General features: G+C 36.4%; 1 non-coding gene across 1 annotated transcript; it reads left to right on the plus strand.

The window, feature by feature from the left end:
* The first annotated feature begins 1,165 nt into the window (after positions 1-1,165).
* On the plus strand, positions 1,166-1,274 carry LOC122241677. Its single transcript, XR_006221915.1, has one exon. It is a non-coding gene; the product is annotated as a U6 spliceosomal RNA (small nuclear RNA).
* The last annotated feature ends 18,498 nt before the right edge of the window (positions 1,275-19,772 follow it).

Raw genomic sequence — 19,772 nt, forward strand, 5'->3', positions numbered from 1 at the left:
TTGCTGATGGATTTTTACTGATATTCCACAGTTTTAAACAATGCTCTCGTGTACGTCCTTGTATACATATCCTTTTGCTTATGACATTGCTTTCTGACAGGGCAGACCCCATTTTTAAGAGCTGCAGAGGAGAAGCTTTAGTTCAGCAGTTTTTTATTGATAAAACAGTTCATCAGCAGAGCAGTTTCAAGGCAGATTAGATAAAACTATACTTGGGAACAGAAGGACTCACACCACACCCAAATTCAAAGGGATTTCTCAAGAGGCAGAGAGCCCTCCTCTCTCAGCAGCTATCACACCTACCAGGTTTATCTTTGGAAGTTGAGCCAGTTACCTTCCATACCTGAGTTCCCTCTGCAATACATAGATCTGGAGGGCATTAGTGTATCACATGTATGTAAAATGCATGAAGCATGGGCGTTCACATTTGTGAATTAGAATGATGACAGGTAGGGAGATTCAAGAAGTTTAATATTCAAGATTTTCAGCTGAGAGGGGTGTATTTGAAAAGTCCTTGTGTAACTGGGGGAAGGGAGAGTGGCTTTGTTTGATAGCTACATACGGTCTGCAGCCCAACTCCAGTGTGTTGGTGCAGAACTCTGAGCCTGCCACCTTTTCTGAGAGCCTCTGTAATTCCTTCCACTCTGGCTGGGAAGGGTGTCTTTAACACATCTCCTCTGAGTGGAGGCTTTGCTCTGACCATCTTCAGTGGCCTCCAAGCTTGTCAGGCTCTGATATGAGCAAGAAGAGCCACCACTTCCTATCTGGTAGGGGACCAAACTTACTGTGAGTGCCTGTGGCGAGATGGCCACTCAGTCAAATAAACCGTTTCTGAACGTGTTTGGTTTTTGGCCGGAGTCAGGAGATTTCCTCTTTCTTTTGGTCAATGAGGATTTAAAAATAAAAAAACATCCAATTTGAACCTCTCCTCCAGCACCCTCCGACTCCTCATTCTACAGATGAGGAAACTAAGGCCAGAGTGTAAAGCGGCCCAAGGCCTTGTGAGTAACAGAGCTTCTTAATTCCTCCAGATTAGTGCTTGTCTTTTAATTAGCATTAACAGCTTGTTGTCATCAGGGAATCATCAGCATTAGCAGAACTTGTCTGTTAAAGAGTCTTTGTCTTGAATGCGCCAGAGAGATTTATCAGAATAGAAGCAACAGTTGTGCTTGCTTTGGCAGCACATATACTAAAAATTAGAACAATACAGAGAAGATTAAGCATGGTCCCTGTGCAAAAATGACACGTAAAATAGAAATAAGTTATAGTAATAATAAATTATCATACAATAAACAGATAAGGATAACATGCCAGATGCTGTTCTAAATCTTCTAGATCCTATGACTGTTACTTTTCCCCCTCTTTCTTGCTTTGCCTTCTCTTGATTTTTCTTTCTCTCATTTGACTTCTCTGTAATTGGTTGGAAAGTGTGTGTGCTTGTGTTTATTATTTACAAACTAGCTGGCTTAGCATGCTGATTTAACAAAAAGTCTGAAGTTAATATCTTTACCTTACTCCTAAATAATCAAAGATGATTTTAATTCATGTATAAGCCTAGTATTTTAATTCTGGCCTATCCCCTCCCCACAAAATTAAGAGTATGTTGTGACATGTTTTTCCATAGTCAATGTTTGCTGAGATATGCCCTCATATTTACCAAAATGTTTTTGTTCAATGTTTTTTCTTACATCTCAGGCTTTTCATTTTTTTTATTCTGTGAAAGTACATCTTTTATGATTTCATTTAGTGATTGTTTTTGGGTGATGCATGTTCTCCAGTTATTGAAGGGGAGGAGCAGTTTTATTGGTTTTGTTTGCCTGGAAACAATATTCTTTATGTAATTATTTTCTTGAAATATAGCTTCATTGAATGTGGAATTCCAAGGTCGACAGCTATTTTCTCTTAACATATTGAAGAAATTCTTACACTGTATTCTCTTCCTTAGTTGCTCTTATAAAGTGAACTATCAGTCTAATTGCCCTTTTTTATAGATGGTTTTCTTTTCTCTTTGACTGCTTTAAGATCTCTCTCTTTCTCTTTCTCTCTGTCTCTCTGTCTTTCATAGATTCATTTGTATTCTGCTGTTTCACTATGATGTGTCTAGGAGAGAATTTCTTCTTACATATGATGCTTGAGATTCACTGAATTTTCTGGATCTAAGAAACACTGGCTCTTTTGCATTCTCATCATTATCTCCTTCTGGAACTCTGCTGGACTTTCACACCCTGGCCTTAGTCTTTTTATAACATGTCCCTTTTTAAATCTCACTCTACTACGTGTAGATAATTTCTTTAGATCCAGTTCTCTAATTCTTTCTTCAGCTATGCTTGGTTTCTTTTTAATGCATTGAGGTATTTTTGTACAACTTTACTGAGCCATAATCAACATACAATAAACAGCACATATTCAAAGTGTACACTTTGATAAATTCTGACATGTGCATAAACTCATAAAACCGTCACCACAACCAATATAATGAACAAATCCTTTACCCCTCAAAGTTTACTCATGTCTTTTTAAATTTTTTTAAAGATTTTCAGGGTGCCTGGATAGCTCAGTCGGTTAAGAGTCCAACTCTTGGTTTCAGCTCAGGTCATGATCTCATTGTTTCATGAGTTTGAGCCCCACATCGAGCTCTGCGCTGGCAGTACTGAGGCTGCTTGAGATTCTCTGTCCCTTTCTCTCTGCCCTTTCCCCACTTGTGCTATCTCTGTCTCTCTCAAATAAATAAATTTTTAAATTTTTTTTTAAAAAGTAAATTCAATTTTTTAAAGATTTTCTTTTTTAAGTAATCTCTACACCCAATGTGGGACTCAAACTTGTAACTCTGAGATCAAGTGTCACACACTCCACCAACTGAACCAGCCAGGCATCTCTCCTAATGTCTTTTTGTACTGTTTTCTCCAGTCCTTCCCTACCACTACCCTTCATCAATCAACCATTGGTTCACTTTCTATCATTATAGATTAATTTGAATTTTTTGGAATTTTATACATATGGAATTATATAGTATGGCTCCTTTTTTTTTTTTTTTTTTTGGTCTGATTTCCTTCACTCAATAAAATTATTATGAAGTTTATCCATGAACATTGTTAAATCTATATATACTTCATTCATTTGTATTGCTGAGTAGTACTCCGTTGTATGGATATGCCATAGTTTTTATCTTGTCACTTACCATTGGACATGTCCAGTTCTTAGCCATTGCAAATAAAGTTGCCACAAACATTCATGTACGTCTTGTTAGGGACATGTGCTTTCATTTTTCTTAGGTAAATATTTAGTAATGGAATAGCTGAATTATATGGTAGGCATGTTTAGCCTTTTTTTTTTTTTAAGACACTGCCAAAGACTTTTCTGAAGTGGTTGCGTCATTTTACATTTTCATCAGCGGTGAATGAGAGTTCCAGTTGTCTACATCCTGGCCAGTGTGGTATTATGAGGTTTCTTTCTATTAGATATGTAGTTATATCACGTTATGGTTTTAATTAGCATTTCTCTAATGACTAATGACATTGAACATCTTTTCCTGTGCTTATTTGCTATCTGTATATCTTCTTTAGTGAAATGTCTGTTTAAATGTTTTGCCTATTTTTAAATTGGGTTGTCTCTTTCTTACTGAATTATAATAATTCTCTACATATTCTAGATACAAGAATTTTGTCAGATGTATGTATACCTTGCAAATATCTTTTTGACAGTCTATAGCTTGCCTTTGCATTTTTTAAATTGTGTTCCTTGAAGAGCTAAAGCTTTTAATTTTGATGAAATCTAATTTATTGATGTTTTCTATTAGAGTCATGATTTTTATGTCATATTTTTTAAAATATTTGACAAATTCAAATAGGATTGTCATATATATATAATATATATATTATATATATGTATATACATATAATTTTAGAGTGTGTGCGAGCAGAGAGTGGGGGGGGAGAGAGAGAGAGAGAGAGAGAGAGAGAGAGAGAGAATCTTAAGCAGGCTCCATGCTTAATGCAGAGCCCAACACGGGGCTTGACCCTGGTATCATGACCTGAGCCAAAATCAAGAGTCGGATGCTCAACCGACTGAGCCACCCAGGTACCCCATCTTATATAATTTTATGTAGAAATTTCATAGTTTTAAATCTATGTTTTAGTCAATGATATATTATTTTTTATATGATGGGATGCAGAATCAAAGTTGATATTTTTCCATATGGCTACTCAATTTTTCCAATACCTTTTGTTGAAAAAATTATTCTCCTCTCCTCTACCTCTCCCCCATTGAATTACCCTGGTAACTTTGTTGAAAATCAATTAACCTTATATGCCTGAGTCTCTTTCTTGACTCTGTTATATTATGTTGATTAATTTGCCTAACTCTACACCAATACCAGAGTGTCCTAATTGTTGCAGTTTTTTTTTTCTAATTGTTTTTTACTAAGTTTTGAAATCCAGTAGTATAAGTACTGAAACTTTATTTTTATTTTTGTTTGTCTTATTTTCAAAGTTGTTTTAGTTATTCTAGGTCCTTTTCATTTCTATATAGATTTCAGAATCCTTTGGTCAATTTATCAAAAAAAAAGTCTGTTGGGATTTTGACTGGGATAGTATTAAAACTTTAAATCAATTTGGGGAGGATTGGTATTTTAATAATCTCTAGTATTCTGATCCATGAACATGATATATTTATCTCTCCATCTTTTTAGGTCTTCTTTAATCTCTTTCACCAATGTCCTGTAGTCATCATGGTATAGTTATTGTATTTTTTTGTCAAATTTATTCCTATTTCTTATTTTTATGCTGTTGTAAGTGGTATTGTTCTTGTAATTTTAATTTCTAACTCTTTATTGCTTGTATAGTTGATCCTTAAACAATCACAGGTTTGAACCATGTAGGTCCACTTATACATGGATTTTTTTTTTTTTTTTAATTTTTTTTTTCAACGTTTTTTATTTATTTTTGGGACAGAGAGAGACAGAGCATGAACAGGGGAGGGGCAGAGAGAGAGGGAGACACAGAATCGGAAACAGGCTCCAGGCTCCGAGCCATCAGGCCAGAGCCTGACGCGGGGCTCGAACTCACGGACCGCGAGATCGTGACCTGGCTGAAGTCGGACGCTTAACCGACTGCGCCACCCAGGCGCCCCATACATGGATTTTTTTTACAGTACAGTACAGTACTGTATTTTTTTCTCCCCTAACAATTTCCTTTCTCTAGCTTACTTTATTGTAAGGATCCAGTACATAATACATTTAACATATAAAATATATGTTTATCAACTGTTTATGTTATTGGTAAGGCTTCTAGTCAACAATAGGCTATTAGTAGTTAAGTTGTGGGATAGTCAAAAGTTACATGCAGATTTTTGACTGCATGGGGGTCAGTGCCCCCCCCCCATATTATCAAGGGTCAACTGTATATAGAAATACAACTGAGATTTGCACTATGATCATGTATCCTGAAAATGTGCTCAACTCACATGTAAGTTCTAGTAAGTTCTTTTTGTAGGGTCCATGGGATTATCTACAAAGATAATCATGATGTCAACAAATACAGGTTTTTTTTTTTCCTCTTTACTAATCCATTTACCTTTAATTTGTTTTTCTTGACTTACATACTGGCTAGAAATTCCACTACAATGTTGAATAGAAGTGGTAAGACCAAGCATGTTTGCTTTGTACTTGATCTCAGGGGGAAAGAATTCGGTTTTTCATTATTAAGTATGTTAGCTGTAGATTTTTTATAGATGTCCTTTATTAGGTTGAGGAAGTTCTCTTCTATAACCAGTTTGCTAAAACTTTTTAGCAGAAATAGATGTTGAATTTTGTCAAATGCTTTTTCAGCACCTATTGAAATAAACATACAGTTTTTCTATTTTTTAGCCCATCAATATGGTGAAAAAAAATTTTAAGTTTATTTATTTATTTTAGAGAGCGAGAGCAAGCGGGGCAGGGGCAGAGAGAGAGAGAGAGAGAATCTTAAACAGGCTCCCCACTGCTAGCATGGAGCTGATGTGGGCCTTGAACTCACGAAATGGTTTAACATTTTAAAGTTAACTAATATAATTCACCATATCGAGGTGCCTGGGTAGCTCCGTGGGTTATGTGTCTGACTCTTGATTTCTGCTCAAGTCGTGATCTCATGGCTCCTGAGTTCAAGTGCTGCATCAGGCTCTATGCTGACAGTTCATAGTCTGCTTAGGATTCTTTCTCTCTATCCCTCTGTCTCTCTCTCAAAATAAATAAATAAACATTAAAAAAATAAAATGTTAAACCAAGCTTGTATTCTTGGAATAAAACTCTCCTGGTTATGATATATTATACTTTTTATGTATTGTTGGATTTGATTGGCTAAAACTTAGAATTCTTACATCTATGTTCATGAGGAATATTGGTCAGTGGTTTCCTTATAATGTTTTCTTTGGTTTGAGTATCAAAATAATGCAAGCTTCATAGAATGTTATGAGAAGTATTCACTTGTCTGGAAGAGTTTTTATAAAATTTGTATTATTTCTTCCATAAATGTTGGGTAAAATTTATCAGTGACACCAGTCACAAGTAGTGTTTTCTTTTGGAAAGACTTAAGTTCAATTTCCTAAGTAGAAATAGAGCTAATTCAAATCACCTATTTCTTGAGTGAGCTTTGGTAGTTTGTGTCTTTCAAGGAATTTGTCCACTTCTAAGTTTTTTAATTTATTGGCATGAATATTCATAATTTCTTCATATCTATAGAATCTGTAATGATACCACCTCTCTCATTCTTGATTTGGCAACTTGTGTCTTCTTTTATTCCTGCTTAGTGTGGCTAGAAGTTTATTTTTTCTGTTTTCCATTTCATTAGTTTCTGCTCTTGTCTTCATTATGACCTTTATTCTGCTTACTTTAGGTATAATTTGTATCTTTTCTAGTTTTTTAAGGTGGAAACTGCTGTTATTGACTCAAAATTTTTCTTCTTTTCTAATATAGGTATTCAGTGCTATAGATTTCCTACTAAGCACTGCTTTATTGAATTCCAGATATTTTAATATGTTGTATTTTCACTATCAATTCAAAATACTTTCTAACTCCCCTTTTAATTTCTCTGACTTGTATGATATTAGTTTCTAAATATTTGGATATTTCGAGATATATCATGCTGAACCTGATGTGGGGCTCAGTCTCACGACTATAAGATCATGACCTGAGCCGAAATCAAGAGTTGAACACTTAACCATCTGAGCCACCCAAGTGTCCCTCTGTTATTGAGTTATTTAATTTCATTATGATCAGAAATAAACTTTGTATAATTTGGATCACTTTAAATATATTAGTACTACTTCTATGTCTCCTATGGCAAATAATTTTTTTACTTAAAAAATATGTAAGTTGTGTGTACTTCCAAAAAATGCTTATTCTTCTGTTGTTGGATGTAATGTTCTATATTTGTCAATTGGAACAAGTTTTTTGATAGTGTTGCTTATGTCTAGTCTACCAATTATTGAGAGAGTAGTGTTGACTCTGTAATTGTGGATTTATCTATTTTTCCTTGCAGTTTTGCTTCATGTATTTTGAAGCATTATTTTTAGTTGCATAATATTTATGATTGTGGCATTTTCTTGAGAAACTGTCTCCTTTATCTGTAAGAAACATCACTCTTTACCTCTGATAATATTTTTGCTTTGAAATCTGTTTTGTCTGATACTAAAATAGGCACTCCAGCTTTCTTTTAATTAGTGTTATCATGGTATATCTCCTTTCATTCTTTTACTTTTAACCTGTTTGGTTCTATATTTAAAATAGATTGTGTGTGTGTGTGTGTGTGTGCGCGCGCGCGCGCGCGCGGAGCATATAATTAGATCTTGTTTTTTCTATCCACTCAGATAATGTCTGACTTTTAATTGGGATTTTTTTTTTTTTTAAGAAAGTAGACTATCTATACAGGAAAGTTCCTTTCTAATGTAAAACAGAGTTTAGAGAAAAGCTGGTCAGTGCTGGCAGGGCAGCTCCATATGATGAAATTCTGGGGTGATGGTGGGGCTCGTGGATTCCGGAGCCAATGACCAAGAAGGAATTCTTGAAGATGTGCAAAAAGGTGATTTTATTAAAGCATGGGGACAGGACCCATGGGCAGGAAGAGCTGCTGGGATTTTTTTCTAATTGGGATCTTTGGAACTGTGCTGCCCAATACAGTAGCCAGTAGCCACATATCCCTATTTAAATTAACTAAAATTAATTAAAATTTAAAAATCAATTCTTCAGGCACACTAGCCAAATATCAAATGCCCAATAGCCACATGTGGCTAGGAACTGCAGTATTGAACAATACTAGTTTAAATCATTCATCTTTACATATAATGGAATTACTGATATGGTTAGGTTTGAGTCTAACATCTTGCTATTTGTTTTCTATTTCTCTCATTTGTCCTTTATTCCCTTTTTATTTCTGGAAGCTCTATTTGCTTTCAAATATGCTTGGTCATTCTTTATTGTCATTTTTCTCTGCTCATAATTTCAAATATTCATTTAATTTCTTTAAATATATTAAACATAGATTTAGGAAATCTATTTTGTGTCAATTCCAACATCTGAAATATTTGTGGGTCTATATTTGCTGAAATTTGCTTTGATGGTTCTCATTCATGGTGTCTTGTTTCCATTGTGTATTTTGTGATTTTTAAAAAAATGTAAGCTGTCCATTTTCATTGGAACCAACCAGTAGGAATTCTTTTGAGATATGAACTAAAGTTACATTCCTCCTGAGAAATTTGCTTTTGTTTCTATTAGTTTCCTGGGGTGCTACCAATGTGGGACTATAGTTAAATTAAAATTTTAACTTAAAATCCAAGTGAATCCTGACAGAAAATACATGTGAGGACCAACTAGGTTTATGAATTCTCAAGGAAGAATTCTGTCTCATCCACCAGCACCAAGGTGAAGATAGGCATTTCTTCATTATCTCTTGTGCAGTGTGATTTCTTATTCAGCCTTGCACTGACGGTGTGATAAGGTGGCTTTCCTATTTGTTTCTCCGCCTTGGTCAGCTAACTTGTAACTCCTGGCTCCATGCTGTGATTCATACAGCTGTCGAGGAGGAAAGATTCCCTAGAATTTGAAAAAACGTTCAGAGTGATAGCTGGCTGGGCACTTGTTTCCTGACCAGATTTCCTACTTTCATTACTGGTTTTGAAATCAACAAATTCTTTACTTTGGATGTACTTACAATTATTTAAAAATATTATACCCAGAATTTTAGTTGCTCACTTCAAACTGAAGGGTTGTTCAGAGTATTTAATCCATAATACTACAAGAAATGGAAATTTCCAGCTCGATTATTTTTCAGATCGGATGCTAGGTGATAAATTTCAGAGCCATTGGTTAACAATAAGAGCATAGCAACTATTATATGTTGAGTGCCTACTCTGGTTCAGGCATTTTGCACACAAGATCTCCAGTCTTCACAATAATCCTACTAGTAGCTTTATTCTTTCCATTTAACGGATAAAACAATGAAGGTTAAATTATCCAAAGTCACACAAGTAGTCAGCAAAGGAACCTGACCTCTGCTCTTTGCGATCAATTCTGATCTCCTTTTCAAGCTGCCGAGTCTTTTCTCTTAATATTGAAAATACACAGTAGCTTTTATATTTAATAGCAGGCAGTGAAAGCAGGTTGAGCAGAGAAGAGATTTTTTTAAGGGATAAGTTTTCCCACTTATGTCCCAATATGTAGCCTCCCATCATTTCACCCTATATTTCTGAAACAGTGCTTCATCAGGTTCAAAATGCTCTGCAGTGAAATGGTCATGCAGAAACTTGCTTCATAACATTAGAAGCCAGAACTCTCAGATCTCCCTATTTCCATAATATCCCTAAAGCTCCAGGTGAATCTTCATTTGTGCGAGACACAGAACCAATTCTTTCATCTGAATTCTGTTTTAGACCCTGACATACCCAATGGGACTTTCTCATAACTGCAGCCCGTAGATGTCATTTTTCTTCATTTTGGGGGTTGGTGGCTTTTGTCCTTAGCAGCTGTGGCCTTAGACTTTATCTGGGTTTGCAATCAGGAAGCTGTGATACTTCCTGAGACTGTTCAGGGTACAATTTACACAATACAAACTGAGTTCACTTTCTTCACTTTGGAGTTGCGCTGGGGTCCTTAATGGGTTGACTGTACTTTGTCGAGTTTTCTACAGGTTGAATCCAGCAGTTGGTGAAAACCAACCTCTGTGGTTTACAACCACTTTTGTTTCCTGAGCAACATACACAGAGAATTTGGAAAGAAGGCAATGATTAGGATTGGAGTCTAGAAAACCGTTAAGAAGGAGGAAGTTTATCAACTCAGTGGGAGTAAATCTCCAAACCACCTTCAGAATGCTAACACGCAAACAGTTTCTTGTTGCCATGACCAATCAGTAGGTTGTTGAAGAAAACCAGTCCAATACCAGAGGCAGAGAGAAGTTGGAGAAGAATCATCATTTTTAGATATTCAGATTCCTTGGCCAAAGAGAGTCAGGAATGACACTGATTGGTGCCACTTATTATATACAAGCTTTTTCATTTGTAAAATGCTCCCAAAGCTGTGACCATCATTCTCTATTTAAGAGTTGTTTCTATACTAGCTACATTTTGAAACTCTGTGATGAATTAACCTATTTTTATATTTTTTGATGTAATATTTATACCACTTTTAAAAATTATTAAAATTCCTATGATTAATTATTCCAATTACTAAAAAAGGATAATTATGTAACATGACAGAAGTACTAATTATCACTACAATGGCAATCATATTACAATATATAAATGTATCAAATTAACATGTTATACACTTTAAATTTATACAATGTTGTATGTCAAATATATTTAAATGAAAAAAATTTTTATAAGCTTATTACTGAGTTTGTGGGTTAGGAGTCTTATTTCTGGGTCTTCCTCCTTAGGGTCCTATCTTTGTTCATTTTGGTGAGAAGACTGGGGTAGGAGAGGGGCAAAGACACAAGTCAGAGTCTATGTGAGCAGATTTGGTAAAGAGAAATAGGTGAGGCCAGGAGTGGCCTGAGGTTTGGGATCATGTCTAAATTAGAAGTGTTCAACTTTGCTGATCTCCACAAACAATGATGATCCAGAAGTAAATGTCCACTACTCACTACTTGACCACCAAACAGTGGTGCTTTTGACAGCTATAGTATCTATCCTTTGAAATCCAATGTATTATTATTATTATTAATTATTTGAGGAAAGACAGCACAAGCAGGAATGGGGCAGAAAGAGAGGGGTGGGGGGAGAGAGAGAATCCCAAGCAGTCTCCAGACGGGGCTCGAACTCATGAAACTGTGAGATCATGACCTGAGACAAAACTGAGAGTTGCATGCTTAACCGACTGAGTCACCAATGCACCCCCAAAGTATTGTTTCACTAAGCCCCACAAAGTCTCTGTGAAGTGAATGAGTAGTGGGTAGTACCATGTCCATAAGAAAAAGGGGTGGGGGCAGACATCTAGGCATGAGACTGCTGACTCTCACGAGGCTGGACTGTCTCCTCACCCATCACACCCACAGAAGACACGGCTTCAAATCTTGACTCTGACACTTAGTACCTGTGTGACCCTGAGCAGCTACCTCTCTGAGTTTCAGTTTACTCATCTATAGTACAGACATAATGACAACTACCTAATAGGAATTTTGAATTGGGAAGAAACTGGCAAAGAAACTTGACACAGTATCAGCACTTAAGAGATGGGTGTCTCGGGGCGCCTGGGTGGCTCAGTCGGTTAAGCATCCGACTTCGGCTCAGGTCATGATCTCACAGTCCGTGAGTTCGAGCCCCGCGTTGGGCTCTGTGCTGACAGCTCAGAGCCTGGAGCCTGTTTCAGATTCTGTGTCTCCCTCTCTCTCTGCCCCTCCCCTGCTCATGCTCTGTTTCTCTCTGTCTCAAAAATAAATAAAAACATTAAAAAATTAAAAAAAAAAAAAAAGAGATGGGTGTCTCTTCCCCTCCCCCAACATTCACAGAGCCTAATTTGTCATTGCATGTTGTCTGTACTTGGATTGGAACAAAAGTATCTGAGTGTCCCTGAGGCTGGCATACATGCTGTCAAACTACACTCCATTGAAGACGTGCTAAGCAAGGTATTTAAGAAAGTGACCACATGGGGGAATAAAAGAGACATTTATAATGGCAACCAAAACAGAAGAAACCCACAAGGACACGATGAAAACTGAAACCACAATAATCTCTAAATAGAGAAGTAATAATTGTAGCCTATATTTAAGTGTACGGGAAGCAAGGGTTTGGGGAGGGGGTGCTTGCCATGGAGATCATGCTTATTTTTTCAAAGTTTGTGGAGAGAACTGAGCTGATTTTTCTTTTTTAAGTCACAAAATGTTTCAGGTATTTCTAGTCTTACCCCAAAATTATACAAAAAAAAAAAAAAAAAGAAAAAAGAAAAAAGAAAGCATGATGCTGAGGGGAATGTGCAAAAGTAGGAGTATACAGGTAGAGTCAATGGTATTGATAAAATTGTGGTTTTTAAACTTGGGCTGGGATCATGGTTGTTCAATTTTATTACACTCACAACTTCTAATTTCACTACATATATTCTTATTTATATAACAAATGTTACATAATAAAAATGTTTAAGTGAACTGGAAATTGCTCAGTGAGTTCCACAGCAATAAAAAGAGAATAATCAATATCTGCAGGGAGATTCTATCTGCAATCAAAGATGATACGTGTAATCCCACTTCCCAAGTGCTGCCAGAAAACATATTTGCATTTCTGATTTTAGAATCAGTAAGTCTGTGAACAAAGAGAGTATAGCTTTACTCTGAACATCAGTAAAAGCTGGATCAGGTGTCTGATACAATTGTACTTATTCAGGGACACAGAGAAGCCTGGTGTCCATCAGGCAGATGGAAATAACTTGGGTGATAGTATCAAAGGGCACCAGGCAATACAATAGTTTCAGGCTTGGGAAAGATGTCCATAAATTTCAGCCCTCAGCAATGAGTGGCTAATATCTTAAATATCCTTGTGAATTGTTTGAAAGAAGAAACATATTTCTACAAATTGAATGTTTGTGATTTAGTAAATTGATTTAGTAAGTAGGAATATCAGGATTTACATAATAAAAACTTGTCATGATCTAATTAAGAAATAAAACCAGTCAATGACATCAGCTGGTTCCAGAGAAGGGTACAAATCACCTGAGATCAGCACTGAGAGCCAGGTTGCCTGGTTCTGTGTCTTTTAACAGCCTGGGCCGATATAATACTTCATAGGAATATTGTTAGGATTAAATGAAAAAATATATGCAGAGAATTTACAGTTCTTAGCAGAGTAATTCTTAGTAAGTGGCAGTTACTAATATTAGAAGATGTCAATGATGATAAAAAAACCATTAATGATAGCAGGGCTATTATTGAGGGCCTTCTCTATACCAGGCTATTGACATATATGATATGATTTTCTTACTCCTTTTTTTTGGGGGGGGGGCTGTAGATTTATCTTACAAATTGTGTTTAATTTGTAGGGTGGGTGATGAGTAAAAGAAACCAGATTTTTCAAAGAGATAATGATGACAGTGAAACTGAAAGCATAAGCTAAGGAGGAGACATCAATCACACTTTTTTTTTCAGGGACAAAAAGAGCTTCAGGATGTCCAGATTGTATCTGATGCACAAATAAGGAGTAAAGCTAATTCCTATACCACATGGGACTAAAAAAAGACCGCTACACTCTCTAGTTAAAAAATGGCTGCTCATACTCTGAAACTGACCATCATTCCACTTAGGCATGGTTTGGCACATAGTCTATGATAATGTGGAGAAAGTACAGCTCATCTGCATGCTGACAGCAGATGCCCTGTGGCCTAGAGAAACAGTACTTGCACTCTCTGTGTTAACCTTTCTGGGCCCCCAAGCTTAGGTTAAAACATGAGGGAGAGTCTGTTATTGGCCTCTTGCTTGTTATTCCAAAATTCCTAGTGTCAACAGTAGACTCAGGTAAGATTAAAACATTACTCGGTAGTTATATATATGAATGTATTACTAACATACTTCCCCCAAGAAATTCTATTGCCCTGAACTTAGACTAAAACTTCAACAATTTTTAAGTAAAATTTATTCATTCAAAACATTATATTATTACTATATGCTAGGCATTTTGTGTAGGTCCTGAGGATGCAACAGTAAATAAGCAGACATGATCTCTGACTTTGTAAAGTCTAAAATCTAATGGGGAGTCAGGTAATAAATAAGAAAACAAACAAATTGCAAATCATCAGAAAATGCAGAAAAGAAGAAAACTTGTGAACATAATCACTCTGACATAGCTCAGCCTTTTGTGAAACCCTCTTCTAGACTATCTAGGGCTGGGTACTCTAGAATCTTAGGGAAGAAGCCCATGGGTCATCACTTTTCACACCATGAGAACTGGAAGAAGAGGGGATGAGGAGGAAGTTTCATGGCCACATTAATATTTGCACACACACCTGGTAAAATGGTACCATGACCTAGGGTAAGGCTGCACCCTGTGAGAGGTAGTTGTCTTAATCTTTGGGAACTTCAGGCAGTGAATAAACTTCCCAGAGGCTGCAGGTGTAGACTAGAAAATCCTTGGAGAAATACTGATCACTGTTCTTCCCTCTTGGACTGTCAGAGATCCCCTCCAAGCTGGGTGTTTTCAGGGCCCAGCCAGAACTTTGATAGATTTATAGAACATAGATGGTCAGAGCTGGAAAGTCCCTTAGAGAGCACTTAGTCCATCCTCCTCACATTACAAAGAAGGAAACAGGCTCAGAGAGGAGATAAGCCCAGATTTAAAAGCTAGTTAGGGCCCCAGCACAGACTGGCTAGATGCTCAATGGTCCCGTTTTCTCTTCCTTGACACAAAGGGAGATTACATTTTCCAGTCTCCTTTGCAGTTAGATTGGGATCATACGTTGGTGCTCTGGCAAATGGAATACAAACAGGAGTGACCTATCCCATTGTCCAGTCTGTATTTTTTTTAAGTTTACTTGTTTTGAGACACAGAGAGAGCATGAGCAAGGGAGGGGTGGAGAGAGAGAGAGAGAGAGAGAGAGAGAGAGAAAGAGAGAGAGAGAGAGAGAGAGAGAGAGAATTTCAAGCAGGCTCCGCACTATCAGTACAGAGCCCGACATGAGGCTAGAACTCACCAACTGTGAGATGATGACCTGAGCCAAAACCAAGAGTCGGACACATAACTGACTGAGCCACCCAGGTGCCCCCCAGTCTGTCTTCATAAAATTCCCATATGATCTTCTAAACACTTTCTGGCTTTATCATCAGCCAGCTAAATGCAGATAATCCAGCAGAAGACTCCAAGAAATCCTTAGAAGATGGCAGCACCACTACATAGCCACAGATAGGAGCAGAGATATCTTAATCACCTGTGAAGGCAGCAACCTGAACCCACTTAAACCAATAAATAAACTTTATTCTGTAAGCCACTGAATTTTTGGAGTTGTTATAGCAACTAGCACTCTGTGTAGTTTAGAGACTGTGATGGTTAATTTCATGTGTCAACGGCCAATAATAATTTGGTCAAACATTATTCTGGGGTGTCTGTGAGAGTTTTCTGGATGAGATTAACATTTGAATCGACAGTCTGAATAAAGCAGATTTTCATTCTCAATGCACATGGATTCCCCCAATCAACTGAAGACCAAACCAACTGAATAGAAACAAAAGGTTCAAAGGGAATTTTGCTTGCCTGCCTGATGAACTGGGACATTGGTCTCCTTCTGCCCTTGAACTAGAATATACATAATCAGCTCTCCTGGTTCTCAGGCCTTTGGAATCAGACTGGAACTGCAACAAGGGCTCTCCTTCCTGGGTCTCCACTTGTTGATTGCCAATCTTAGGACTTTCCAGCTTCTGTAATCACGTGAGACAATTTCTCATAATAAATCTCTCTCTCTCTCTCTGTCTCTCCCTCTATTTCTGTCTCTCTCTATCTCTGGAGAGCCCTGATTTATACAAAGACTGTACATCAGACCTCCTGACTTCTGATTCAGTGTTGCTTTTCACAAAAGTATACTGTTTCTCCAAGCTAATAGAAGATTACCTAGGAAACTTCATACTCACTTCCCATACCTGGAACCCCCCCATCTTGGACCAACAATGACCAGTGAAAAATCAATCTTCACGTGGATGTCAGGGGATCCTTAGTGACATACAAAGTAAAAGTTTGTGCATGCCCTGGGATCAGCCACACCTCTAGCACTAGTGCTGGGACTGCAATGTGACTTCCAGTCTACTGTCTACTATTTCATGTGCCTTATAAGAGCACATGGGCCCAGCAGCCTGTCAGCAAGAGAACTTTATCCTGATCAGTACTTTTACATACCAATAATGATCTGAGGCTTGAATTGTAAATCAGATAAAAATTCAGTAAAGTTTTAGTGTTGTATGACTTTGCTATAATCTGATTTTCTTTAATGTAATAACCTGTACATGGTACAAACATAGAACCACAGTCCATTAACATAAACTTATAAGCATCTACTGACTAGAATTGCTTATTTCTGTCCTTTCTGAATCACAGATGAAGAGACAGATTACCAGATGGAATAGCTAGTCACAAAACCTCTGTCCTTGGTCAATTGGTAACATGGAATAATCTGGATCTCTTTTCCATAGCTCCCTGATGTTAACTCTCTCAGGAGTGAAAGGATTTAGTTGGACATGCTTGAAATATGCCTCTATAGTTGTCAGGTTTTTTCTTTTTTAAAGATTTTATTTTTAAGTAATCTTTACAGCAATGTAGGACTCGAACTCACAACCCTAAGATCAAGAGTTGAATGCTCCACCAACTGAGCCAGGCAGGTGGCCCTATAGTTTTAAGTTTATATAAACCCTTAGGATAAAGGGAAGAACCAGGGCACCTGAGTGGCTCAGTCAGTTGAGTGTCCGACTCTTGATTTCGACTCAGGTCATGGTCTCACAGTTCATGGGTTCAAGCCCCGCATGAGGCTCTGTGCTAATAGCATGAAACCTGCTTGGAATTCTCTCTCCCTCTCTCTGCCACTCTCTGGTCCCCTGCTTGCATGCACTCTGTCTCTCAAAATAAATAAGTAAACTTTTTTTTTTTTTTTTTTAAAGAGAAGGACTTAAAATCAGAGAACCCTGGACTGGAAAACTTTTAGAGTCCACTTGATTCTATCTTTACTTTTAAATTTTATTTTATATGTTCTTTTATATAGTAGCTAAATATGTGATGTAACCAATAACCATATCAAGATAAATCAGAAAGATGGCATCCAAAAATATGATGCTGTCTTGGGACTCCCTCAGCTGCATTAAGAACTTGTTACTCTTGCTTATTGGAGTCCCATGCACAGTTTTAATACCAGGAAAGAGTAAGACAACTTTGTGTGAAATCTCTGGGAATGTATATCCAAGAGGTGAAAAACAAACAAGTCTACCAAAAGGTAATGAGAGGTTGGTTTCTAACTCTTCCAAAAAGTCATAGGAGATATTCAGTCAGCCATCCTTACCCTAAAAACAACTAAAGATTTGCCATAGCAGCAAAATCTTATAAAGGCATACCATTCAGTTCTTTTTCTCAGAAAGTGCAACCTAGAAAATTGTCTAATTCATATTAAAAGACAGAATTGAAACTATGCTTCCTATTTTACCAAAAAATAAAAAAAATTCTCAATGAAGTTCATAAAACTAACATCAAGAAACAAATCTAACTTCCTGTTTTTGTTTCTCCTCTATAGTTACAACATATTCAGCCTTAAAAAACTTTCAAAATTAGGATTTTTTCCTCGAATACCAGAAAATTAACAGGCAGAGTAAAGCAGTATCTTATTCTTTTGGACAGAGTATCTGAGTACTTTTCTCCTTCAAGCGTGTGTGTGATCAAAAGAACATACACACATGACACACACACATCAAACAGTATCAGAAACCAAAGTTTTCATTGGAAATTATATTTTACTCATGTCTGAAAGACTTTAAAAAAGTAAACAATATTCAGTTGATTCTGTTCACAAAGATACACACCTAAAGCATAAGGACAAAAAAAGCTTTAAAAGGATAGAAAAAAAATACAATGTAAAAACCAACCAAAGGGAAGGTATCATAACTATATTATCATAGGGAACTAGGAAACATACATTCTTTGCAAGCACACAGTACCTATAGAAATTGACCAAGGATAAGGCTACAAAGTAAATCTCAGCAAATATCAGAGAATTAATATGCAGGTCATGTTCTCTGATTAAAATGTAATTATAATTCACTAATAAAAAATTACTGGAAAAAATAATTACAAATTTTAAATGCACTTCTAATACATCTGTCAAGTAAGGAATCTTATTAGGTAAAACGTAAAAATAAATGGCAATGAAAATATGCTGTAAGAACTAATAATATAGAGACCTTTGACAAAATTGTTAAGAAAAAAGATAATGGCACAAAAAAACAATACCACAATGAAGTACTGAACATAATTATAGGTATATGAGATTTTTTTTGCAATCAAGAATACTATGATTTTTTCTACTATTTCATACTGTTTTCATAATGATTGATTTTTAATATGGTGGCAATTAATTTGAATACTTAGAAGAAACAGAATATTTCCTGAAATATATAATCTATCACAGCTCGTTTAAGAAGAAAGCAAAAATCGAAATAGACATGTTGTCACTAAAGCTTAACATATAACCTCCTCTATAATGCTAAGCAAAATAAGTCAGTCAGAGAAAGACAGATATCATATGATTTCACTCATATGTGGAATTTTAAAAACTTAACAGATAAACATACGGGGAGTGAAGGAAAAATAAGATAAAAACAGAGAAGGAAGCAAGCCATAAAAGACTCTTAAATACAGAGAACAAATTGAGGGTTGATGGGGGTGGGGAGGGTGGGGAATGGGTTAAATGGGTGATGGGCATTAAGAAGGGCACTTTTCAGGATGAGCACTAGGTGTCATATGTAAGAGATGAATCACTGGGTTCTATTCCTGAAGCCAAGACTACACAGTATGTTAACTAACTTGAGAATAATATATATATATATATATATATATATATATATATATATATATATATGTATATATGTATGTATATATACATACATATATACGTATACGTATACGTATATATATATATATGTATATATATATACACTCTCTTCTTTCCCTTTATGTGCACACACACACACACATGCATGCATGTGCACACATACAGGCCCAGATAAGTTCTATCAAATACTCAAGGAACATATAATCTCAATCTTCCATAAATTGTTCCAGAAAACAAAAAAAAAGGAAATGCTGCCCTATTCATTTTGAAATGAGTTAAACCTTGATATCAAAACCACATATGGGTAGTATAAGGAAGAAAGATTAAGCCAGTTTCACCAATAAGCATAAATGCAAAAATCCTAAATAAAATTCAGCAAACCAGGGGCTCAGGTCATGATCCCGGGGTTGTGGGATCGAGCCCCACATCAGGCTCCATGGGATGCTTAAGATTCTCTGTCTCTTTCTGTCTCTCTCTTTCTCCATCTTCCCCTCTCCCATGCTCGCACTCTCTCTTTCTAAAATTAAAAAGATACAGTTCACAAACCAAATCAGTAATGTAGTTTTTCAAAAATAACCAAGTCTCAACCTCTTCCCCGCCCCCAGCAATGAAAGGATAGTTTAACACTAGAACATCTATAAATGTCATTCACCACATTGACAAAGTAAAGAATAAAACCCATCAGATTTAGAAATAACACACTTTTCTCAACAGATGCCCCAAAATTATATAATAAAATTAAATGCCCAGG

This window comes from Panthera tigris, chromosome C1, assembly GCF_018350195.1.
Source record: "Panthera tigris isolate Pti1 chromosome C1, P.tigris_Pti1_mat1.1, whole genome shotgun sequence".
Lineage (NCBI taxonomy): Eukaryota > Metazoa > Chordata > Mammalia > Carnivora > Felidae > Panthera > Panthera tigris.